Source organism: Phyllobates terribilis, unplaced genomic scaffold, assembly GCF_046119375.1.
Source record: "Phyllobates terribilis strain yellow unplaced genomic scaffold, ASM4611937v1 Scaffold_5__5_contigs__length_657084704, whole genome shotgun sequence".
NCBI lineage: Eukaryota > Metazoa > Chordata > Amphibia > Anura > Dendrobatidae > Phyllobates > Phyllobates terribilis.
Window position 1 is genome coordinate 324645318 of NW_027362765.1, and position 25303 is coordinate 324670620.

Genomic DNA, 25303 nt, shown 5'->3' on the forward strand with positions numbered 1-25303 from the left:
CCCAATTTGAGTGGGACCCCACCGGAGAAGACCTAATGGGGTTCACTCAGGAAACCAGGGCAGCTGCAGCAGAGCGTGCTGAGTGTTGCCGACAGCAGCTCGAAGAGTTTGCGAGGGAGCGGAGAGAGGGGCGGGTCCGGGAACAACAGGCCCAAGTACGGAGCGCCGAGCAGAAGAGCCGGACCAGGAGGGACCCCCGTGCAGCGCATTGTCCCCGCACCATCGGGACAGTGATCAAGTTCAACCAGCAGCATGGGTGGGGCTTCATCAGAGACCACAACACCCCCGGCGACGTTTTTGTAACGCGCAGAGACGTTGAGTCCCATCTGCCGGAGGGGCATAGAGGTCGTGACCTCTACATCGGAGACGAGGTCACCTTCACCCGGCACAAGTGTGCCAAAGGACCTTACGCCCTCCACGTACACCGCTTGACGGAGGAGGAGTTGCGGTACGGGGAGGAGGAGCCAGAGGACCCGGACGGGTCTGAAGCAACACCGTATCACCAAGAAAAAGCAGGAGGAAGACGCCGTTGAGTGCGGCAGAGCAGGTGCTGTAAATAGTTACCCGACCGGGTACCAAAGAAACTGTTGATACATATATATATAGTCCCCGTTGGGACCAGTGAACTGTTTACCCGTTAACCCCTTAATCCCACAGGCTGAGGACTGTGAGCAGCCATTCCCTTCCCTCTACCTGGCCGAGGACTGAGAGCGGCCAACTTCCCTGTATATAGTTGCGCGTCCTAAAGCGCCCCCTACCGGTTTTATAGGAAAACCAGTTTTCTAAGAGACTGTCGCACGTTTCCCGGACACACGTTGCACAGTGTCCGGAGGAGGAACCTGAAACAAGAGACGACGAGAATGTTATATGAAAAGTTTTATATATATATAATGTTTTATATGTTTTATTATGTTTATATGAAAAATTTTGTATGTTTTGGTGTTTTTGTCTTTACAGCCCGAGGACGTGCTGTGGTTTACCAGGGGGGAATGTAGCACCCTGAGGATTCGGCTGCTACAGGGGTATTGCACCTCAACCCAGAGGTGTGATATTCCACTCCCGGGTAAGGATGGAGTGTGGATCTGAGCTCGGTAGGCTGCATGCACTACATACATCCCATTTCCGAGGAACAGACCGACGGTACTCCCACTTAGAAATGTGCAGGTACGACCGAGTCTGTTCCTGGCTGGAGTGGGAGGGGGGTGGTACATCCCATGTAGTGTAGGGGCAGATAGGGGGAGCAGCCTGGGTAAAGTTAGGAGCTCATTGGGTGCTGGTCACCTGAGCTCACACATAGAGGGATATATAAGGTGGGCACCAACTAGAATCAGGGTCAGATGCAGAGGATCAGATGCAGAGAGGATCAGCTGCAGAGAACAAGTTAGGAGAGGAGAGAAGAAAGACCAAGACCCAGAGTGAGAGAGGAGAAAAGAGAAAGACCCAGAGCACAGAAGAGAAGGGACCCAAGAACCCAAATCAGAGCACCGGGTGAGGAGTCAGCAAAAGGGTACCGGAACCCAAACTGGTGGGGGTAAAAACAATCCCCAGCCAGAGACCGGAGACCGTGGGCAGTGTCTGCCACGGTCACCCACCACATTCACCCCGAAGGCACACCACATGAAGGGTCAGGGAACCCAGGGCCAAGGGTGTCCCAACAGAAGGCCCGAGGGAGCTGGACCTAGGTGGATCACTGGTGGGGACGGCTGAAGAAAGGACAGAGGGAGAGCTCAGGGCCACGCTCCGGACTTGTTTGGGGGTTGGCTGGATCCAGGACCTGGTGGACGCAGCACGGCTCGGGTGGTCACTAGCAGCTGGAGTGACCAGTACAACATCTGCAGTAAGTAAACACCCTTAACTGCACAACCCGACTCTGTCTTCACTGCCGTCTGCACTACACCACCACAACCCCCATCCTCTGCGCCTGTCCCCTCTGAGGCTATACCCCTCCCGTTGGGGGTTATCCCACCAAGCTGCGCACCCACCATCAGCCTCAGCGGACCCTGCTGCAGCGGCGGCCACAGTGACCGCATCACAACGGGTGGCGTAGTCGACATTAAGAACTTATAACATCTGTAGGACTGCCACATAACACTGAGCTTGACGCCCTGGGCACGGGGCCGGGTCACAGCCGCTCGGAGACTACAACCCCCCATCTGATCCGGTGCCGGGTATTCCCCTCAAAAAGGAATATGTCCCAGGGGGCGCGTCACAATGCACTCCAGAGGGTTCAATATGCCTCTATGCACATCCTGGGGAATACATACCGTCCCTCGCATATGATCCCCCTCACTGCCTCACATATCCACCCGTCTGTTCAAATTTGTGGGGTTGAACACGTGTCACCATACAGGGTGCCTGTGACAGGGCATCCGCATTTCCCTGCAACTTCCCAGCTCGATGTTCCACCAAAAACTAAAATTTTATAGTTACAGGTAGTGTTGAGCATTCCGATACTGAAATATCGGGTATCGGCCGATATTCACTGTATCGGAATTCCGATACTTAATTCCGATACTTTTATAATATCGAATACCGGAATCGGAAGTTCCCATAATGCCTGCGCTCTGCAGTGTCTGTGAAGGATGACAAGCTGGATGGCAGCGCTCAGCTGCGATCCAGCTTGTCATCAGAATGCCATCCCAGCGTGGGAGAATTCTCCTGATTGTTTAAAAGCCGGCGGACGGTAAAAAGCCGCCGGCTTTTAAACAATCACACAGCCCCATACTGCTTCCCCGCAGCCTCCCACCCCGATCCTCCGCTCCCCTCGCCACCTCCCATCCCGATAGTAAGTTAGGACCGGGCGGGGAGCGCAGCTCCAAGGAGCGGGGAGCGAAGGACCCGGGCGGGGAAGCCGGCAGTGAAAAGACTTCACCGCCGGCTTTCCCGTTCTGTGCTGCGCTTTCCCGCCGGTTATTTCAAATGAACAGCTGAGGTATCAGGTGATGCCGATCAGCTGTTCATTTGAAGTAGCCGCGGTGCCCTCAGAGGGTTCATGTGAGTTCATGCTTGACTGCATGAACTCACATCAACTTTCCCACGGCCGCACAGGTCAGCCTCACCTCCCAGACCCGTCATGATTAGTGTGTGCGGGGTGTGTGTGCGGGGTGTGTGTGTGTGCGTGGGGTGTGTGTGTGTGCGGGGTGTGTGTGCGCGGGGTGTGTGTGTGCGCGGGGTGTGTGTGTGCGCGGGGGGTGTGTGTGCGGGGTGTGTGTGCGGGGTGTCTGTGCGTGCAGGCAGACATAGGCCGATGTGACACTACTACTCCCATCGGCCTATATCTGTCCCCCATCCACTCGTGCCAGCAGGATCAGCTCGATGGGAGCAGTAGTTCCCATCAGCCTGATCCTGCTATATAAATTGCCCTACTGTGTCCCCAATAAATGTTAAATACATGTCATTGGTGGCCAGTGGTTACCTAAAAGAAATTAGTTCATACGTGACCTGTCCCCGCCGATCGCCACCTAAAATAAAGTAAAAAATAAAAAACTACACCTATACTCACCAAGACACCTAATTCCCCGAAGCCATCGATCTCCTGTAATAAAATATAAAATAATAAACCACAACCTTATCCTTACCCCTCCGTAGCAGTCCACGAGTGTCCCACGAAGATCTCCAGTTCAGAGCAGCCACATAGAATGTGACCGCTCTGAACCGCTGCCGCCGCTAGAATGACGGGGCCGTAAGGGTTCACCGGAGTTCAGGCAGCGCTGCTCCGGTTAGCTCCTTTACGGCACTGCTGTATCGTGAGAAATTCCCACGGTACAGCACTGCCGTAAAGGAGGTCTCCGGAGCTGCGCTGCCTGAATGCACTCCGGTAACCTCAGTCAGTGGCTCCCGCTGCCGGGAGCGGACGTGTTCCCGGCAGTGTGAGCTTACAGCAGCCATTCACAGCTGTCACCATCTCCAGATGTGACAGCTGTGCATGGGAGATCAGCGCAGGAACGTGGACAGGTAACTATTTTTTTTTAGTAAACTAAGAATTAAATAAAATGGTGTGTTTTATTTCAAATAAATTATTTTTTTCTGGGTGTAGTGTGTTTTTTCTTTTTAACACTTTGTAGGTTAGTAATGGGGGTGTCTTATAGACGCCCATCATTACTAACCTGGGCTTCATGGCAGCTGGCGCTGACATGAACCCCACCACTATTACCCCCTGCCACCGCACCAGGGCAGCGTGGAAGAGCGAGGCTAAGTGCCAGAGTTGGCGCATCCTATGGATGCGCCATTTCTGGGGCGGCTGACGGCTGGTGTTTCTAGCCTGGAAGGGGGCCAATATTCATGGCACCCTTCCTGAGCTATTAATATCAGCCCCCAGCTGTCTGCCTAGCCTTTGCTAGCTATTAAAATAGGGGGGACCCCACGTCATTTTTTTGGGGGGGTCCCCCATTTTAATAGCTAGTAAAGGCTAGGTATTCAGCTGGGGGCTGATATTAGTAGCCTGGGAAGCTCCGTGGGTTTTACCCCCTTCCCAGGCTTCAAACATCTGCCCCAGCCGTCTGCTTAACCTCCGCTAGAGACTAAAATTATGGGGGATCCCACGCCATTTTTTTTTTAAATAAATCCTTTATTTTAACACTAAATGACATTTGAGGACTTAATAAAGATGCAGTCCCTAAATTATTATTTATTTTTTAATAAATTTTTCCCAAAACTTTTGACGTGGGCTTCGCCATATTTTTGTATGCCAGCCAGGTACAGCATCCAGCTTCTATGAACGCGCCATTTTCCGGGGCAGCCGCGGACTGCAATTTTCAGCGGGGGGGGGGGGGCAGAAAGCTTGGGCCTCCCTGCACTGCAGATTCCATCCCCCAGCTGCCTAGTTGTACCTGGCTGGACACAAAAATAGGGAGAAGCTCCACGTTTCTTTTTTTTTTAATTATTTCATGAAATTCATGGAATAATTAAGAAAAAAAGGGCTTCCCTATATTGTTGTGTCTGGCCAGGTACAAATAGGCAGCTGGTGGTTGGGGGCAGCCCGTTCCTGCCTGCTGTACCTGGCTGGACACAAATATAGTGTGAAGCCCCACGTCAATTTTTTTTTAATTATTTCAGGAAATTCATGAAATAATTAAAAAAAAATTATGTGGGGCTTCGCCCTATATTTGTGTCCAGTCAGGTACAGCAGGCAGGAACGGGCTGCCCCCAACCACCAGCTGCCTATTTGTACCTGGCCGGACACAACAATATAGGGAAGCCATTTTTTTTTAAATTATTTCATGAAATAATTAAAAAAAAATTGGCGTGGGGCTTCGCACTATATTTGTGTCCAGCCAGGTACAGCAGGCAGGAACGGGCTGCCCCCAACCACCAGCTGCCTATTTGTACCTAGCCGGACACAACAATATAGGGAAGCCCTTTTTTTCTTAATTATTCCATGAATTTCATGAAATAATTAAAAAAAAAAATGTGTGGCGCTTCGCCCTATTTTTGTGTCCAGCCAGGTACAACTAGGCAGCTGGGGGCTGGAATCTGCAGCGCAGGGAGACCCAAGCTTTCTGGGCCCCACCCGCTGCAAATTGCAGTCCGCAGCCGCCCCGGAAAATGGCGCGTTCATAGAAGCGCCATCTTCTGGCGCTGTACCCAACTCATCCAGGGCCCTGGTGCGGTGGCTCACTGGGTAATAAAGGGGTTAAGGCCAGCTTGGCATTATCAGCTGGCCCTAAGCCCGAAATTCATGGGGTCACGCCAATATTAGACATGACCGCCATGAATTTCTAGTAAAGTATTTAAAAAAAACACAAACACCCAGAAAAAAGTCCTTTAATTGAAATAAAGACACAATTCTTTATTGTTCTAAATTAAACCATACTTACAGTCACGCCCATTCCAGCTGAAGCCAACGATCTCCTGCAATAAAAGTAAAATAATAAAGCAACCTCATCCTTACCTTTCCATGGTTCCCAGGACAGCTTCAGCTCTGCTACATCGAGATGACAGGCTGGACCGCAGCAGAACGCTGCCATCCAGCCTGTCATCCCGCAGACACTGAGAAGCGCAGGCATGCTTGCGCTCCTCAGTGTCTCGCTGTGACGGCATCCAGATGAGCCGAGGTCATGTCCAATGAACTCAGCTCACCTCATGCACGTCACTGACAGCGTGGGAAAATTCTCCTGCACTCAGCGCTTCAGCGTGAGAATTTTCCCACACTGTCAGTGACGTGCATGAGGTGAGCTGAGTTCATTGGACATGACCTCACCTCATGTATGTCACTGACAGCGTGGGAGAATTCTCACGCTGAAGCGCTGAGTGCAGGAGAACTTTCCCACGCTGTCAGTGACGTGCATGAGGTGAGCTGAGTTCATTGGACATGAACTCGGCTCATCTGGATGACGTCACAGAGAGACACTGAGGAGCGCAAGCATGCCTGCGCTTCTCAGTGTCTGCGGAATGACAGGCTGGATGGCAGCTTTCTGCTGCGGTCCAGCCTGTCATCTCGATGTAGCAGAGCTGGAGCTGTCCTGGGAACCATCGAAAGGTAAGGATGAGGTTGCTTTATTATTTTTCTTTTATTGCAGGAGATCGTTGGCTTCAGCTGGAATGGGCGTGATGGTAAGTATGGTTTAATTTAGAACAATAAAGAATTGTGTCTTTATTTCAATTAAAGGACTTTACTCTGGGTGTTTGTGTTTTCTTTTAACTTTGACTATGGGGTTAGTAATGGGGGTGTCTTATAGACGCCTCTCCATTACTAACCTGGGCTTGATGTCAGCTGGCATTATAAGCTGACATCAACCCCAACCCTATTACCCCCTGCCACCGCACCAGGGCAGCGTGGAAGAGCGAGGCTAAGTGCCAGAATTGGCGCATCCTATGTATGTGTAGCACCCTGAGGATTCGGCTGCTACAGGGGTATTACACCTCAAGCCAGAGGTGTGATATTCCACTCCCGGGTAAGGATGGAGTGTGGAACTGAGCTCAGTTAGCTGCATGCACTACACACATCCCATTTCCGGGGAACAGACCGATGGTACTCCCACTAGAGAGATGTGCAGGTACGACAGTGTCTGTTCCTGGCTGGAGTGGGAGGGGGGTGGAACATCCCAGTAGTGTAGGGGCAGATAGGGGGAGCAGTCTGGGTAAAGCTAGGAGCTCATTGGGTGCTGGTCACCTGAGCTCACACATAGAGGGAGTATATAAGGTGGGAACCATCTTAGATCAGGGTCAGTCAGTCTGTCAGTCTTTTGTCAGAGCAGAGCAGAGGAAGAGAGCAGAGGAGAAGAGCAGCTCCAAGGCCCAGAGAGAGAGAGGAGAAAGAAAGACCCAGAGGGGGAGAAAGAAGGAACTCCAAGAGCCCAAATTAGACCAGAGGGTGAAGAGTTGGCAACAGGGTACCGGATCCCAAGCTGGCAGAGGCTACAGCACACCTTAGCCAGGAACCGGAGGTCGTGGGCAGGATCGATCTGCCACGATCACCCACTAAATCCACCCGGAAGGCATACCATATAGGGTCAGGGAACCCAGAGACAAGGGTTTGCCACCAAGAGGCCCGAGGGAGCCGGACATAGGTGGATCCCTGGTGGGGAAGGCCAGAGAAGAGGACAGGACAGAAAGGGAGCTCAGGACCACGCTCCAGAATCACCTGGGGGTTGGCCGAGTCCAGGACCTGGTGGACGCAGCACGGCTCGGGTGGTCACTTAAGGCCGGAGTGACCAGAACAACTGCAGTAAGTAAACAAACCCTGAACTGCACAGCCCGACTCTGAGTCTCATTTCCATCCCCGCTGCACCACCACAACCCCCATCCTCTGCAACTGACCCCCTGAGGCTATACCCCTCCCGTTGGGGGTTATACTACCTAAGCTGCACTCACATCACCAGCCTCAGCGGACCCTGCTGCAGCGGCGGCCGTAGTGACCGCAAATCAACGGGTGGCGTAGTCGACACAAAAGAACATCTAGTAACATCATAAGGACTGCCACACACTGAGCTTGACACCCTGGGCACGGACCGGGTCACAGCCACTCGGAGACTACAACCCCCATCTGATCCGGCTCCGGGTATCCCTAACAGTACTGGCCCAGGGGGCGCGTCAACCTTGGCGTAGTCGGCAGGATAACGTGCCCGCAACAACCGGGTACTGCGTGCCTGAAGAAAAGTACACCGTTACCTCAAAAAGAAGTCTCCTGCCGGTTCCGGAGGGTCCCCGCCATCGGGCCCCATCACAGGTCGTTTCCCGCCGGTTGTCCGCCATTTGCAGCTTTTTCCCGCCATCCATGGAGTTTCCCGCCACTGGGAGACGATTCCCGCCATTTCCAAAGATTTCCCGCCTTGGAAGAGCGGACGCCATTATGGGCGTGCCAGAGGGTGGCAAGAGGCCACCTCCCATCGTGGGCCAGGTCGAAGAATGGCGCCAAAAGCGGAAACCGCCCCCACCAACAGAGACTGTGATGCTGGAAGTGTCCATCAGCGTGAGAGAACTGCCCCTGGAACTGAAGTTGCCCCGGGACCACCCTCGATGTGGGCGGAGACAGAAGAAGAGAACAAAGATGGGTGTCGCCTGGAGCAGTCTGGAGAGAGTGCACCCGGAGACAAGACGTCTGGAAGAGAGTCCAGAGAAAGCACACCCGGAGATGGAGGGAGAGCCAGGCAGCACCGACCCAGTGGTCAGGAGCCTGATGCGGGCCGCCACTCCAGGCAACACCGACCCAGTGGTCAGGAGCCTGTTGCAGGTCGCCACTCCAGAAGGCCTGCTGGAGATCCTAACACAGCTCCCCCGAGACCGGGAGTGTGCACAGACTGCGCTGGAGGGCCTCGCACAGAGGTTGGCCCGGGTGCAACGAGAGACGTTGGCGGAGTGGAGCCGAGAGATGGCCCAGCAGACCGAGACTCGTCAGCGGAGCACGCCACCCGAGACGAGGAGACAGACTTCCTCTGAGGATGGCGCAGGAGGACTGAAGGCCGGAGACGGCGCCGAGAAGGGAGCCGAACGAATGGAGGCAGGTAAAGGGGACGTCACTACTAGAGATGAGCGGTGTTCGACTAGAACTGTTCGCCAATCTCAAATTCGAGCTGTTTTGGGCGGTGTTCGAGTTGTTCGACGAACCCGAACGATTTGCAAAAAATTCGACTGTTCGAGGTTATGTTCGATAACTGTTCGTGCACCAAAAGCGTAACTGGATTTTTTTCACATCATGCAGGGATTGTCTGACACTCACTGTAATGCCACAGCCATGGTGGTTGTGGCATTACAGTGGTTGCCCAAATCGATGGGAACAGTGCCAACAGTGAAACATGAAAAGCCGGCAATTCAGCAGCGGCATACACCTGTACCCGACAATTTAGAACCGAAAGAATAGAGCTTCACACATAGATTAGATAGATATAAACATGTCAGCCACATATATACGAAGTACAGTGACAGTGTTGCTTACTGTACTTGTCATTTAGCGTAAAGGATTTATCAAAAAAAATAATAGTGTTTTCATGCACTGTCTCTTTAAAAAAGCCGGCCGGCAATTCAGCAACTGTACCCGACAATTTATAACAGACAGAATAGAGCTTCACACATAGATTAGATAGATAGAAACATGTCAGCCACATATATACGAAGTACAGTGATAGTGTTGGTTACTGTACTTGTCATTTAGTATTAAAATAAAGGATTTATTATTAAAAAAATTGGCGTGGGGTTCCCCTTAATTTTAGGCTCTAGCGGAGGTTAAGCAGACGGCTGGGGCAGATGTTTGAAGCCTGGGAAGGGGGTAATACCCACGGAGCTTCCCAGGCTACTAATATCAGCCCCCAGCTGAATACATAGCCTTTACTAGCTATTAAAATGGGGGACACCCCAAAAAAAATGACGTGGGGTCCCCCCTAATTTAATAGCTAGCAAAGGCTAGGCAGACAGCTGGGGGCTGATATTAATAGCCCAGGAAGGGAGCCATGAATATTGGCCCCCTCCCAGGCTAGAAACACCAGCCGTCAGCCGCCCCAGAAATGGCGCATTCATAGGATGCGCCAATTCTGGCACTTAGCCTCGCTCTTCCACGCTGCCCTGGTGCGGTTGCAGGGGGTAATAGGGTTGGGGTTGATGTCAGCTTATAATGCCAGCTGACATCAAGCCCAGGTTAGTAATGGAGAGGCGTCTATAAGACACCCCCATTACTAACCCCATAGTCAAAGTTAAAAAAAAACACAAACACCCAGAATAAAGTCCTTTAATTGAAATAAACACACAATCCTTTATTGTTCTAAATTAAACCATACTTACCGTCACGCCCATTCCAGCTGAAGCCAACGATCTCCTGCAATAAAAGAAAAATAATAAAGCAACCTCATCCTTACCTTTCCATGGTTCCCACGACAGCTTCAGCTCTGCTACATCGAGATGACAGGCTGGACCGCAGCAGAACGCTGCCATCCAGCCTCTCATCCCGCAGACACTGAGAAGCGCAGGCTTGCTTGCGCTGCTCAGCGTCTCTCTGTGACGACATCCAGATGAGCCGAGTTCATGTCCAATGAACTCGGCTCACCTCATGCACGTCACTGACAGCGTGGGAAAATTCTCACGCTGAAGGGGTGAGTGCAGGAGAATTCTCCCACGCTGTCAGTGACGTGCATAAGGTGAGCTCATGTCCAATGAACTTAGCTCACCTCCTGCACGTCACTGACAGCGTGCGAGAATTCTCCTGCACTCAGCGCTTCAGCGTGAGAATTCTCCCACGCTGAAGCGCTGAGTGCAGGAGAATTTTCCCACGCTGTCAGTGACGTGCATAAGGTGAGCTCATGTCCAATGAACTCAGCTCACCTCCTGCACTTCACTGACAGCGTGGGAGAATTCTCCTGCACTCAGCGCTTCAGTGTGAGAATTCTCCCACGCTGAAGCGCTGAGTGCAGGAGAATTTTCCCACGCTGTCAGTGACGTGCATGAGGTGAGCCGAGTTCATTGGACATTAACTCGGCTCATCTGGATGCCCTCACAGAGAGACACTGTGGAGTGCAAGCAAGCCTGCGCTTCTCAGTGTCTGCGGGATGAGAGGCTGGATGGCAGCGTTCTGCTGCGGTTCAGCCTGTCATCTCGATGTAGCAGAGCTGAAGCTGTCATGGGAACCATGGAAAGGTAAGGATGAGGTTGCTTTATTATTTTTCTTTTATTTCAGGAGATCGTTGGCTTCAGCTGGAATGGGTGTGACGGTAAGTATGGTTTAATTTAGAACAATAAAGAATTGTGTGTTTATTTCAATTAAAGGACTTTTTTCTGGGTGTTGTGTTTTTTTTAAATACTTTACTAGAAATTCATGGTGGTCATGTCTAATATTGGCGTGACCCCATGAATTTCGGGCTTAGGGCCAGCTGATAATGCCAAGCTGGCCCTAACCCCTTTATTACCCAGTGAGCCACCGCATCAGGGCCCTGGATGAGTTGGGTACAGTGCCAGAAGATGGCGCTTCTATGAACGCGCCATTTTCCGGGGTGGCTGCGGACTGCAATTTGCAGCGGGGGGGGCCCAGAAAGCTTGGGCCTCCCTGCGCTGCGGATTCCAGCCCCCAGCTGCCTAGTTGTACCTGGCTGGACACAAAAACAGGGCGAAGCCCCACGTGAATTTTCTTTAAATTATTTCATGAAATAATTAAGAAAAAAAGGGCTTCCCTATATTGTTGTGTCCGGCCAGGTACAAATAGGCAGCTGGTGGTTGGGGGCAGCCCGTTCCTGCCTGCTGTACCTGGCTGGACACAAATATAGTGCGAAGCCCCACGTCAATTTTTTTTAAATTATTTCATGAATTTCCTGAAATAATTTAAAAAAATTGAAGTGGGGCTTCGCACTATATTTGTGTCCAGCCAGGTACAGCAGGCAGGAACGGGCTGCCCCCAACCACCAGCTGCCTATTTGTACCTGGCCGGACACAACAATATAGGGAAGGCCTTTTTTTCTTAATTATTTCATGAATTTCATGAAATAATTAAAAAAAAAGTACGTGGGGCTTCGCCCTATTTTTGTGTCCAGCCAGGTACAACTAGGCAGCTGGGGGCTGGAATCTGCAGCGCAGGGAGGCCCAAGCTTTCTGGGCCCCCCCCCGCTACAAATTGCAGTCCGCAGCCACCCCGGAAAATGGCGCGTTCATAGAAGCGCCATCTTCTGGCGCTGTACCCAACTCATCCAGGGCCCTGGTGCGGTGGCTCACTGGGTAATAAAGGGGTTAGGGCCAGCTTGGTATTATCAGCTGGCCCCAAGCCCAAAATTCATGGGGTCACGCCAGTATTAGACATGACCGCCATGAATTTCTAGTAAAGTATTTAAAAAAAACACAACACCCAGAATAAAGTCCTTTAATTGAAATAAAGACACAATTCTTTATTGTTCTAAATTAAACCATACTTACCATCACACCCATTCCAGCTGAAGCCAACGATCTCCTGCAATAAAAGAAAAATAATAAACCAACCTCATCCTTACCTTTCCATGGTTCCCACGACAGCTTCAGCTCTGCTACATCGAGATGACTGGCTGGACCGCAGCAGAACGCTGCCATCCAGTCTGTCATCCCGCAGACACTGAGAAGCGCAGGCATGCTTGCGCTCCTCACTGTCTCGCTGTGACGGCATCCAGATGAGCCGAGGTCATGTCCAATGAACTCGGCTCACCTCATGCACGTCACTGACAGCGTGGGAAAATTCTCACGCTGAAGTGCTGAGTGCAGGAGAATTCTCCCACGCTGTCAGTGATGTGCATGAGGTGAGCTCATGTCCAATGAACTCAGCTCACCTCCTGCACGTCACTGACAGCGTGGGAAAATTCTCCTGCAATCAGCGCTTCAGCGTGAGAATTTTCCCACGCTGTCAGTGACGTGCATGAGGTGAGCCGAGTTCATTGGACATGAACTCGGCTCATCTGGATGTTGTCACAGAGTGACGCTGAGCAGCGCAAGCAAGCCTGCGCTTCTCAGTGTCTGCGGGATGACAGGCTGGATGGCAGCGTTCTGCTGCGGTCCAGCCTGTCATCTCGATGTAGCAGAGCTGAAGCTGTCGTGGGAACCATGGAAAGGTAAGGATGAGGTTGCTTTATTATTTTTCTTTTATTGCAGGAGATCGTTGGCTTCAGCTGGAATGGGCGTGATGGTAAGTATGGTTTAATTTAGAACAATAAAGGATTGTGTCTTTATTTCAATTAAAGGACTTTATTCTGGGTGTTTGTGTTTTTTTTAACTTTGACTATGGGGTTAGTAATGGGGGTGTCTTATAGACGCCTCTCCATTACTAACCTGGGCTTGATGTCAGCTGGCATTATAAGCTGACATCAACCCCAACCCTATTACCCCCTGCCACCGCACCAGGGCAGCGTGGAAGAGCGAGGCTAAGTGCCAGAATTGGCGCATCCTATGAATGCGCCATTTCTGGGGCGGCTGACGGCTGGTGTTTCTAGCCTGGGAGGGGGCCAATATTCATGGCTCCCTTCCTGGGCTATTAATATCAGCCCCCAGCTGTCTGCCTAGCCTTTGCTAGCTATTAAATTAGGGGGGACCCCACGTCATTTTTTTCGGGGGGTCCCCCATTTTAATAGCTAGTAAAGGCTATGTATTCAGCTGGGGGCTGATATTAGTAGCCTGGGAAGCTCCGTGGGTATTACCCCCTTCCCAGGCTTCAAACATCTGCCCCAGCCGTCTGCTTAACCTCCGCTAGAGCCTAAAATTAAGGGGAACCCCACGCCAGTTTTATTAATAATAAATCCTTTATTTTAATACTAAATGACAAGTACAGTAACCAACACTATCACTGTACTTCATATATATGTGACTGACATGTTTCTATCTATCTAATCTATGTGTGATGCTCTATTCCTTCTTGTCTAAATTGTCGGGTACCGGTGTATGCCGCTGCTGAATTTGCCGGCCGGCTTTTTTAAAGAGAGTGTCTTCTGAGCAGTTTGTCAGCTTTTGGACACCTTTGCAGGTGTTTTCTATGTGTTTCTATGTGTTTTTGTTTGCCTGCCATTGGTTTTAACGGTGTTCGACGGTGTTCTAAGGTGTTCGACGAACAGTTCGACGAACAGTTCCTCGAACATCCCGGTGTTCGACGAACCGAACCGAACCCGAACACTACGGGGGTGGCTCAACACTAGTCACTACCCCGAGCCGGGAAACCGCGTGCCTGCCCCAGCTCCCCGTCGCAGAGCCCGAAGTACCCCCTGCCGTGCCCGTCGCTGCAACGTCACCGCCGCAGACTAGGCCTCAAACGGAAGCCGCGACCCCTGTGACGTCACAAGCCTCGACCCCGAGCGCGGCCAAGCAGGAAGTACCATCGGCCTGGTCGCAAGGCCTAGTACCCCCGGGCGACGCAATACCAACAGCGCCCCCTACCTCCGCGGAGCCCCCGGCCTGGTCGCAGGGCCAAGTAACACAGGGCGCCGCCGTTCTTATGGTGCCCTTTACTTTCAAGGTGCCCCAGGCCTGGTCGCAAGGCCTGGTTAACCCGGGCGCCGCTACCACCACGGCGCCCATAACACCTAAAGTACCGCACCTGGGTGAGGACCTGTTCGCCCAGCATACGTGCCCGGATGGGCAGCCCTTCGTATGGCCCCAGGAATACATCCAGCTGGAGCTGCAAAAAGCAAGGGCCATGTGCGAACCCCTGATCCCGGCTCCAAAGCCCATGAAGAGGATCTCGCCCCCGCTAGAAGAGACCCAGTTTGAGTGGGATCCCACCGGAGAAGACCTCATGGGGTTCACTCAGGAGACTCGGGCAACCGCAGCGGAGCGTGCAGAGTGCTGCCGCCAGCAGCTCGAGGTCTTTGAGAGGGAGCGGAGAGAGAGGCGGGTCCGGGAACAACAAGCCCAAATAAGGAGCGCGGAGCAGAAGAGCCGGACCAGGAGAAACCCCCGTGCAGCGCATGGTCCCCGTACCATCGGAACTGTGATAAAGTTCAATCTGCAGCATGGGTGGGGTTTCATCAGGGATCACCGCACCCCAGGCGACGTCTTCGTGACCAGGAGAGACGTTGAGTCCCACCTACCGGAGGGACACAGAGGTCGTGACCTGTATTTAGGGGACGAGGTCACCTTCACCCGGCACAAGTGTGCCAAAGGACCCTACGCCCTCCATGTGCATCGCCTGACGGATGAGGAGCTGCGGTGTGAGGAGGAGCAAGAGGACCCGGACGGGTCTGAAACTGAAACTGTCCACAAAGAAAGAGCAGGAGGACGCCGTCGTTGAAGTACGGTAGAGAGAGACTGTATAAAGTTGCCCGTCAGGGTATAAGAACTGTTCTAGTTAAAATATAGTCCCCGTTGGGACCAGCCAATTGAACTGAAACTCGTGTGTCCCTATTCTCACTGACCGAGGACTGAGAGCGGTCATTCCTCCCTAATACCTGGCCGAGGACTGAGAGCGGCCATATCCCCTTGTATATAGTTGCGCTTCCTAAAGCGCCCCCTACCGGTTTTATAGGAAACTGTTCTTTTTCTAAAGGAGACTGTCACACTTTTCCCGGTCACAAGTTGCACCGTGGCCGGAGGAGCAAGAGTGTTTACAAGGATGTTATTTATGAAAAGTTTTATATGAAAAGTTTTATTGCTGATAATATATGTGATGTTTTATATGTTTATGTTTATGAAAAAAAAAAATTGTATGTTTTGGATGTTTTTTTATATCTTACAGCCCGAGGACGTGCTGTGATTTACCAGGGGGGAATGTAGCACCCTGAGGATTCGGCTGCTACAGGGGTATTACACCTCAAGCCAGAGGTGTGATATTCCACTCCCGGGTAAGGATGGAGTGTGGAACTGAGCTCAGTTAGCTGCATGCACTACACACATCCCATTTCCGGGGAACAGACCGATGGTACTCCCACTAGAGAGATGTGCAGGTACGACAGTGTCTGTTCCTGGCTGGAGTGGGAGGGGGGTGGAACATCCCAGTAGTGTAGGGGCAGATAGGGGGAGCAGTCTGGGTAAAGCTAGGAGCTCATTGGGTGCTGGTCACCTGAGCTCACACATAGAGGGAGTATATAAGGTGGGAACCATCTTAGATCAGGGTCAGTCAGTCTGTCAGTCTTTTGTCAGAGCAGAGCAGAGGAAGAGAGCAGAGGAGAAGAGCAGCTCCAAGGCCCAGAGAGAGAGAGGAGAAAGAAAGACCCAGAGGGGGAGAAAGAAGGAACTCCAAGAGCCCAAATTAGACCAGAGGGTGAAGAGTTGGCAACAGGGTACCGGATCCCAAGCTGGCAGAGGCTACAGCACACCTTAGCCAGGAACCGGAGGTCGTGGGCAGGATCGATCTGCCACGATCACCCACTAAATCCACCCGGAAGGCATACCATATAGGGTCAGGGAACCCAGAGACAAGGGTTTGCCACCAAGAGGCCCGAGGGAGCCGGACATAGGTGGATCCCTGGTGGGGAAGGCCAGAGAAGAGGACAGGACAGAAAGGGAGCTCAGGACCACGCTCCAGAATCACCTGGGGGTTGGCCGAGTCCAGGACCTGGTGGACGCAGCACGGCTCGGGTGGTCACTTAAGGCCGGAGTGACCAGAACAACTGCAGTAAGTAAACAAACCCTGAACTGCACAGCCCGACTCTGAGTCTCATTTCCATCCCCGCTGCACCACCACAACCCCCATACTCTGCAACTGACCCCCTGAGGCTATACCCCTCCCGTTGGGGGTTATACTACCTAAGCTGCACTCACATCACCAGCCTCAGCGGACCCTGCTGCAGCGGCGGCCGTAGTGACCGCAAATCAACGGGTGGCGTAGTCGACACAAAAGAACATCTAGTAACATCATAAGGACTGCCACACACTGAGCTTGACACCCTGGGCACGGACCGGGTCACAGCCACTCGGAGACTACAACCCCCATCTGATCCGGCTCCGGGTATCCCTAACAGTACTGGCCCAGGGGGCGCGTCATATGCGCCATTTCTGGGGCGGCTGACGGCTGGTGTTTCTAGCCTGGGAGGGGGCCAATATTCATGGCACCCTTCCTGGGCTATTAATATCAGCCCCCAGCTGTCTGCCTAGCCTGTGCTAGCTATTAAATTAGGGGGGACCCCACGTTATTTTTTTGGGGGGGTTCCCCCATTTTAATAGCTAGTAAAGGCTAGGTATTCAGCTGGGGGCTGATATTAGTAGCCTGGGAAGCTCTGTGGGTATTACCCCCTTCCCAGGCTTCAAACATTTGCCCCAGCTGTCTGCTTAACCTCCGCTAGAGCCTAAAATTAAGGGGAACCCCACGCCAATTTTTTTTTAAATAAATCCTTTATTTTAACACTAAATGACAAGTACAGTAATCAACACTGTCACTGTACTTCATATATATGTGACTGACATGTTTCTATCTATCTAATCTATGTGTGATTCTCTATTCTTTCTGTTCTAAATTGTCGGGTACAGATGCTGAATTGCCGGCCGGCTTTCTTAAAGAGACGGTGCATGAAAACACTATTATTTTTTTAAATAAATCCTTTACACTAAATGACAAGTACAGTAAGCAACACTGTCACTGTACTTCATACATATGTGACTGACATGTTTCTATCTATCTAATCTATGTGTGAAGCTCTATTCTTTCTGTTGTAAATTGTCGGGTACCGGTGTATGCCGCTGATGAATTGCCGGCTTTTCATGTCATTCTACATTATTCTTAGTTGTTTTACTTCATGTAGAATTAACCTACAAGGAAAGAAAGGGTTTATTTTCATTCCGATATTTGTGTCCCATTGACTTGCATTGGTTTCCGGTATCGGAATCGGCGATATTGGGTATCGGCCCGATCCAATCCGATACGATATTTCCTGATATCGGAAGGTATCGCTCAACAAAACATCTGGTGACCCGAGCATTCCTCTCCTTTGCATTTCTCATCCAGACCAGAGGCGAATGGCCTGTTACCAAATGAAACTATCGCCCAAGCAAATAATAGCGTAGGGACTCCAAGGCCCACTTAATAGCCAAACACTACTTCTCCACTAGGCTATGATTTTTCTCTGCTGGGGTAAATTTTCTGCTCAAGTAGGTGACCGTTAGTGATGAGCGAGTACCGTAATATTCGTAATCGATATACTCGTAACGAGTACTTTGTAATAATCGTGTATTCGTTCCGAATAGCGAGTACAATGTAAGTCAAAGGGAAATGCAAGTAAATTTTTGCTGGACCCTACAAACGGGTCTGGGGGCCTGAGGAAAGGGCTGAAATGGATGGAAAAGTGATGAAACAGAATGGGAAGAGCCAGGAGAATATCCCTGCATGCATTTCTGACTCACATATGGTTTCTGGGAATAAGTTTGTCGCAGTATTACGCCACTTTTACAGACACACAAGAAAAGCTACCAAACCTAACCTAAATTGCATTTAACAGGCCAAAAAGGTTAAGAAACAGTTTTTCCTGCACAATCACTTGTATATAAGGCTAAATAAAACAGAGAAACCCCAAAAATATCCCTTTTAGTGTTTGTTCACACATACTGTTTTGGCTTTTTTTCACCTTTTACAATTGGAGGGCCCTGACTTATACATTTTGTAGGTCCCTCTGTCATACATAATTTTTAGTTTGCTATTCCCCAACACTTTACAAGTACAGCTAGAACGCACCAGTAGGTATGTTGATCTTTGACCTGAGAAGCCTCAGGTGGCTCTGTAACATGCGTTTTGGAAGGCCAGCTGTTACTTAGACTTTTGGGCTGTCCTTCCATCATTGACACTCAGATAGTGGAATTCATATTCTTAACAGTTTACAATGTGCTCATTGTAGCGTTGGGCTTGACCCTCTTCCTCCTCCTCCTCCACGTCCTCCACCACCATGTGATACTGCGGCCCTAAATTCAAATGTTGAGAGGTCCTGCAGTAGGCAGGAAAGTTGAGTTTTGTGAGAGCCCTCGTGTGGCCCTGTAACATACATTTTGAAGTGCCCTCCTCTAGAAATTTTGGAGGTCCCTCTTGTGTACATTTGAGAGTGCCCTCACTTATTCATATTGTACTGCCCTCACTCTATTATTTAACTCATTTAAGGGCAGAGACTACAGAGAAAAAGGTCAAGAGACATGGAGTACTAGAAGGTAGCAGTGAGTGCGGCCTTTGATCCTCAGGTATGGCTGAACTCTGTGAACCTGAAAAATAAAGCTGCACTAGTCAACTGGATGACGAGCTCAAATATATCACTTGTGCAAGTCAATGGACAAAGGATATATGGTGCCCCCCCCCTCCAGGATGGGTTGGAGAAGCTTCTCCAAATGGCTCAGAGATTTTGATTGTCAATATTCCCCAGATTATATAGCAAGAGAAGACTTCTTGATAATGTACTACTTGGTCTAGTGCAGAATGTGCATCGTAGTTCCAAAAATTACTCATGGGGGCTGTGTCATAGGTGCAGGAAGATTCCATGACAAGGGCCTCCCTTGACAAACATTATCTACGATGGAGTACTGTAGTAGTTGTGACCCTCAATTCAAGTTTTCAGAGGGCCATCGGGTGGTCATCAACAGTCAGTGTAAATTTCTATTGAATATGTATCCCCTATCTCAGTCACGATGTGGCACAAGCCAGGCATGTTTTTTTTGCCAAATAGGATGACTGACAGTACATTTATATTGAATATGTATCCCCTATCTCAGTCACAATGTGGCACAGCCTGTGACAAGAGCATCCAATGACAAATATTAATTTGGTAGGACCACTGCACATTCCAGATTTGTCCACTGCACAATGTGCATAGGGTTTGTAAAAATTAGCCCTATGGGCTGAGTCATTGTTGACGCAGGAAGCCACCATCCCAAGGGCCTCCAATCACAAATAGTAGGCTGGATTAGGAATACTGTCCTGGTTTGTCCACTGCACAATGTGAATAGGGTTTGTAAAGATTAGCCCTATGGGCTGAGTCATGGTTGACTCACTAGCTTGGCTTGTGCCATCAACATCTGAAAATTTGTCAACAAAACCCAAAATGCCCAAAAAGCCTATTTTTAAGGGACGTGGATTTGGTGTTGTCAGTGGTGCACGAGAAGACACTCAGTCTGTGTCAGGTCAGAAGAACCTTGATGCATCCACTATGTTCCTGGGAAAATTTCCCGGTCTGGAACGTAAACGTGTGTGGAAACCAAAAGAGCGAGAGCAGATTCTGTCTTGGAAAGAAGACAAGGACTCTACGCAATTGTCAAGCAGCAACAAATCTTCTATGACCACACAGTCTACTGTGGATACACAGAAGGCTGGCCCATCCAATCCTGTAGCTGGTTACCCTTCCTCACGTCATTATCAGTCACAGGAGACATATAACCCCAAGCTTCGCCACTCCGAGAATCTGTTTGGTACGTATTCTTTGGTTGGCTCTGGCTATCACCGTGAAGCATTGGGCATCAGGAGGTGGCGTGCATTGATGTTCAAGTATTTGAGGACCTACGGCCAGAATAAAGCCACTTGGAGGAACATCATTTACTGTCTCCAGAGGTGGAGGCTGATGATGATGAGACACAGTTGCCATCAGGTCAGCCTACAATGTTAACTGGGAAGGAGGATGAGATGAAAGATGAGGTGGTCGATGATCAGTCCACTGATCCGACCTGGGCCGTTGGCACGCATAGCCACGACAGCAACACAGAGGAAGATGGATATGTAGCACCAACACAGGCACCAAGGGGTCGTGGTTTGCCCAGAGTGAGAACTGGGTCAACAGTTCCCAAGAGCACCCCGCTGTGCTCCAAGTCAGGGCAAGGAGTCGTTCAGCTGCTGTGTGGAATTTTTTTTCGAAAGTCTTTCAGAGAAAAACATTGTAGTCTGTAGCATCTGCCATACCAAGTTGATCAGAAGCCAGGGCAAAGGCAACCTGAGCACCACCAGTATGCGAAACCACATGGCAACCAAGCACCCCAGTAGATGGGCGGAATACCAGGGTACCAAATCTGTATCTGCGGGTAAAACCAATGCCATGTCACCTGGGCTATGTCCTTCAGAATCTGCTGTTCAGGAAGCAGGCGCTCATACCTCCTGCCCACAAGCTGCGGTTGCTCACACACAACAAACATCAACCACATCCACTTCCTTGTCCCAGCGAAGCGTGCAATTGTCTGTATCTGAGAACTTGGAAAGAAAGTGTAAATACCCAGTCACGCACCCACAGGCACAAATACTAAACTTGCACATTGCCAAATTGCTAACTGTGGAGATCTTGCCTTTTAGGCTTGTGGGAACACAGTCTTTCTGTGATCTCTTGGCTGTGGCTGCCCCACAATACAGTGTTCCCAACCGCCACTATTTTGCCTGGTGTGCCGTCCCTGTGTTACACAAGCACGTGTTAAACAATTTCACCAACGCCATAACCGGGAAGGTCCACCTAACAACAGCAGAGGGCAGTAGCTGAATACCAGCTTTAACATGCCCATCAGACAGAGAGTCAGCCACCACACATAACAACTGTTGAGTGGGTGAGGATCGCTGACATTTGTGAGGTTCTTGAGAATTTTGAGTACTGCACCAACCTTGTGAGCAGGTGATCAGGCTATTATCAGCGTAACCATCCCGCTGCTGTGTCTCTTGAAACAATTACTGCATAATCTTAAAGAGGAAGCTTTGAGTGTGTTAGAACCCTCCTGTTAGCTTTTGCTATCTTGTGTTTTGCAGTCACGTGACCAGCTGCCTATATATTCCAGCTCCGCCTTTCTGGCTTTGCTGGACTTCAGTGTTTTTTGCCTGTCTCTCTAGCCAGGTGCTTCGGTGCCTATCTCTGTCTAGTTTGCTTGATCCTCTGGGACCTCTAGTACTTTTTGTCAGTTCGTCTTTTTGCTCTGCAACAACTTCTGTTAGGAGGTGTCCCATTTTTGTCCCAGTCCTTAGTTCTTATAGGGACCCCTCCCTTTATTCTATAGGTCTCCGTTCAGACTAGCCGAGCACGAAGGCGGGTCTGTTCACAAGGAACAGGCTGCCCGCTACATCATAGGGATTCAGCTTAGTCTTACTGTAGGGACAGCTTTTCCCATTCTTTCTTTAGTTTATGTTGCAGATCATAACAGTAAGTCCAGCCCAAAAAAAAAAACTAAAAGGAAAGAAATTCGGGGATCAATATGGTTTCCGTCCAGGAGTTGGCTCAACGCCTGCAGGGTTTTGTCTCTGGAGGTGGCTGAGCTTCAGCAACACGTGAGTAGCTGTCCTGGAGCACATTTTGTGGAACCGAAGGTAGGACTGTCTGATATTTTTTATGGTAAACAGCAAGATTTTTTTTCCTTTAAAAATGCTTGTTTGTTATATTTTCGTTTGAGACTGAGGTCCTCTGGGAATGAATCACAGTGCATTGGTTTTATCATGTCACTTTTGCGCAAAGAACCACAGGGGTGGGCCTTTTCTCTCCAACCTAATGATCCGTGTTTAAGTTCTGTTGAGGAATTTTTTTCTGCTATGGGGCTATTATATGACGATCCTGATCGAATCTCATCTGCTGAATTAGAAATCAGACGTTTGAATCAGGGGTCAGATGATGTTGAAATTTATTGCACAAACTTCAGGAGATGGGCTTCAGAAGTTAAGTGGAATGATTTGGCGCTGAAAAGTTTATTTCTTGCTGGTCTGAGTGAAAGGGTTAAGGATTTAATAATTGCATTCCCTGCTCCTGAGACTCTGCAGGAAGCTATGCAGTTAGCTGTTCGTGTGGACAGGAGAATAAGGTCCAGGGTCAAAGATGTAAAAACTCCTGTAACTTCAGGTCCTAGTTTCCAGAAAATCTGCTCTGACAGCGGAGAACCAATGGAGGTTGGGGCGATGTCACACCGTTCTCAAGAAAGAGATCGGAGATTCGCCGAAGGTTTGTGTCTTTATTGTGGTAAAGCTGATCATTTGATTAAGTATTGTGAGCGTCGTTTAAGTAAAGAAAAAAAAAGGTCAGTTACGCCCGTATAGCTTGTTTACGCTCTGCACGAGTGTTCTTTTCTGGGTGTACTACTCTGCAGGGAGATTTGATTGAATTTCAGGTGTTTGTGGATTGTGGTTCAACACTTAATGTGATTGATAAAGGGTTTTTGGAAAAACTTAAATTGAAATCCAAACCTTTGTCATCTCCTATTTCTGTGGTTGCAATTGATAACACTCCTTTGAAAAGTATTACTCACAAGACTGCTGCACTTCCTCTCACTATCAATGGTGTTCACCAAGAAATTTTGGACTTGGTTGTTTTGGATAATTTGCCCTCTCCAGTTGTTCTAAGATTGCCTTGGTAAAAACTGCACAATCCTTTGTTGGACTGGTCTACTAATGTGATTAAGTCTTGGAGTCCGAAGTGCTATGATAAATGTTGTAATGGTTGCATTGCGGCTGTGGAAAAAGGGGAATTACCAGTACCTATTCAAGATTTTTGGAGGGTTTTTTCAGAGGAGGAGTCGCAAGTTTTACCTCCTCATAGGGATTATGATTGCGCCATTGAGTTTGTTCCAGGTGCTACTCTTCCCAAAAGTCGCTTGTTTAATCTTACTATCACTGAAAGAAAGGCCTTGGAGGAGTACATAGAGACTAGCCTGGCTGCTGGTCACATTAGACCTTCTAAGTCGCCTGTGGCAGTCGGATTCTTCTTTGTTAAAAAAAAGGACGGCGGTTTACGTCCATGTCTGGATTTTCGTGAAATTAATAAGATTACAGTACGCAATTCCTACCCATTGCCGTTAATTCCTGACTTGTTTAACCAGTTAGTGGGAGCCAAGTGGTTCTCAAAAATTGATCTCCGGGGGGCATACAATTTGTTACGTGTGAAGGAGGGTGATGAATGGAAAACTGCTTTTAACACTCCGGTAGGTCATTTTGAGAATCTGGTGATGCCCTTCGGTCTTACCAATGCAGCTGCATTTTTTCAGAACCTTATTAATGACATCCTGAGACCTTTGATTGGTAAGAATGTGGTTATGTATTTGGATGACATTTTGATTTATTCACAAGATTTAGAGTCTCATTGGCAGAGTGTACGTGAAGTTTTGCAGTTATTGAGTGATAATTCACTCTTTGCTAAGCTGGGGAAATGTGAGTTCGCTGTGCAGAAAATTAGTTTTTTGGGCTACATTGTCTCCAGCGAGGGCTTTGAGATGGACCCTGTGAAGGTTCAGGCTGTGCAGGAATGGCCTAGGCCTATTGGTTTGAAATCTATACAGTGGTTTTTGGGTTTTGCCAATTATTACAGGAAATTCATTAAGAATTTTTCTGTAATTGTTAAGCCTCTAACCGATCTCACCAGGAAAGGTGCGAATACTACCCAGCGGACTACTGAAGCCATTGAAGCGTTTGAGTATCTCAAAGAGAGGTTCAGTTGTGCCCCTATCCTTATACAGCCTGATGAGACCAAACCTTTTTTGGTCGAGGTCGATGCTTCATCGGTGGGGGTCGGAGCAGTTTTGTCTCAGGAGAACAAGGGTGGAGTACATCCTTGTGCCTTCTTTTCGAAAAAAATTTCGGAAACCGAACTGAATTATGATGTTGGAAATCGGGAGTTGCTGGCTATTAAACTTGCGTTTGAACACTGGCGTCATTTTTTGGAAGGCGCTAGATTTCCTATTCAGGTTTTCTCAGATCATAAGAATTTGATCTATCTGGATGCTGCCAAGCGCTTGAATGCCCGTCAAGCTAGGTGGGCACTTTTTTTTTCTCGGTTTCATTTTTCTGTTACCTATATCCCTGGTACTAAGAATGTTAAAGCCGATTCTTTATCTCGCAGCTTCTCTCCTACGGTCGGTACCGAGGAGGAGGAGAGCATTTTGCAGAAAGGAGTTGTGGTGGCGGCATTGGACTCCGATTTGGAGAATGGGATTCTGAATGCTCAAGATGATGCTCCATCTAACACTCCCCATGGGAGGTTGTTCGTGCCCAGAGCCTTTAGGAGAGATTTGTTTGTGGTGTGTCATGAGTCTCGGTTGGCAGGTCATCCAGGGTTTCGGAGACTAAGAGACTTATCAGTCGCAGTTTTTGGTGGCTTGGATGGCAGAAGGAAGTCATCAAGTGGGTGCGTCAGTGTACTTTGTGTGCTAGGTCAAAGACTTCACATACTCCTGCTGCGGGGTTGCTTTGCCCTCTCGAGGTTCCTAGTGCGCCTTGGACGCATCTCTCTATGGATTTTATTACTGATCTTCCTGTGTCTGAGGGTTTTACTGTCATCTGGGTGTCCGTAGACCGTTTTAATAAGATGTGTCATTTGGTTCCATTCATTAAGTTGCCCTGCACCAAGACACTCGCTAAGGCGTTTGTTAAGGAGATTGTCAAGCTCCATGGCGTTCCCACGGATATTGTTTCTGATAGAGGACCTCAGTTTGTGGCTCGCTTTTGGCGTGCTTTTTGTGACAGGTTGGGAGTTCATTTGTCATTTTCGTCTGGTTATCATCCTGAGTCTAATGGACAGACTGAAAGAAAGAACCA

General features: G+C 49.6%; 1 protein-coding gene across 1 annotated transcript in view; it reads right to left on the reverse strand.

Moving 5' to 3' along the window:
* Positions 1-21535, reverse strand: part of LOC141271146 (bone marrow proteoglycan-like) — a 62463-nt gene extending 40928 nt beyond the window's left edge. The window contains exon 1 of the mRNA XM_073681246.1: positions 21403-21535. The gene's annotated coding sequence lies outside the window, so the exon portion shown is untranslated. The remainder of the gene's footprint in view (positions 1-21402) is intronic.
* Positions 21536-25303: the final 3768 nt, after the last annotated feature.